This window comes from Condylura cristata, unplaced genomic scaffold (genome assembly GCF_000260355.1).
Source record: "Condylura cristata isolate star-nosed mole 26May11 unplaced genomic scaffold, ConCri1.0 scaffold00025, whole genome shotgun sequence".
In the NCBI taxonomy this organism is placed as follows: domain Eukaryota; kingdom Metazoa; phylum Chordata; class Mammalia; order Eulipotyphla; family Talpidae; genus Condylura; species Condylura cristata.
Window position 1 is genome coordinate 29,846,963 of NW_004567126.1, and position 1,062 is coordinate 29,848,024.

Consider the following 1,062-nt stretch of genomic DNA (forward strand, 5'->3'; position numbering starts at 1 on the left):
CGGGACAGTGCGAGTCCAGGTGACAGGTGTCCAGGACGGCGCGAGTCCAGGTGACAGGTGTCCGGGACGGCGCGAGTCCAGGTGACAGGTGCCTGGGACGGCGCGAGTCCACCATGACACGTGTCTGGGACAGCGCAGCCACGGAGTGTGGGTGGCGGTGCCACAGGCTGGGGAGGGGTGAGGTGGCTAGTGGGGTGGGGTTTACTTCTGGGGTGATGGAGCATTCTAGAACTAGAGAGCAGTGATGGTTGCTCACTTTGGTGAATGCACTAAAAGCCCCAAAATGACATTGAGCCGCGAAGGGGGTGCTGTGCGCTCAGGGGCCGGCACTCTGGGGTTCAGGAGGAGAAGCGGACCCCGGGGTGTGGGTGGGTGTCGTCCGCTTCCCCCCACTGTGGCTCTTCCAGCCCAGGAGTGATTGTCTGCACATGGGGGTGACTGTCCATCCGCCGGGACCCCAAGGCTGGGGCAGCCCTGTCTCCGTGGAATTTGCCCTCAGTGGGGAGAAGAAACAGCGAGTTCTTGGCACCAGCCCACGTCCTGGCTGAACCACGCGGAGGATGAGGGAGGAGGCCGGGCTGTGGGGGGCTGGGTGCTGGGAAGGGGGCGCTTCTGCCCTTCGCCCCGTCGGTCAGGCAGGTTTTACCTGACAGGAAAGCCCCACAGGCGACGCCTGAACCCCAGCCAGGGAGCTCCTGTCATGGGGAGAAGTGTACTGCTAGGGAGGCTCAGGTCCTGCTGCTCTGCCAGCGCACGGGCAGGCTTTGGGGTCTGCAGAGACACCGGAAGTCAAGGTCCTCTGAGCCAAGGGTCCCTGACCTTGGGGGGCCACGGGAGAATGAATGTGGGTCCGAAGTCCAAGTCTTGCTCCTGCTTCTCACTGCTGCGTGGCTCTGGGCAGCCACCTCCCCTCTCTGGGCCTCTGCTTCCATCTGCAGCGTGGGGTGCTGTTTCCTCCGGTATCGCTGTGCCCTCCCAGGGGCACTGGGAGTGCCCTGGCCTCCGGAGGGTATGCTCAAGCGCCAGAATGTTCCCCCACAGGGACAGCCCAACCCCTAGCAG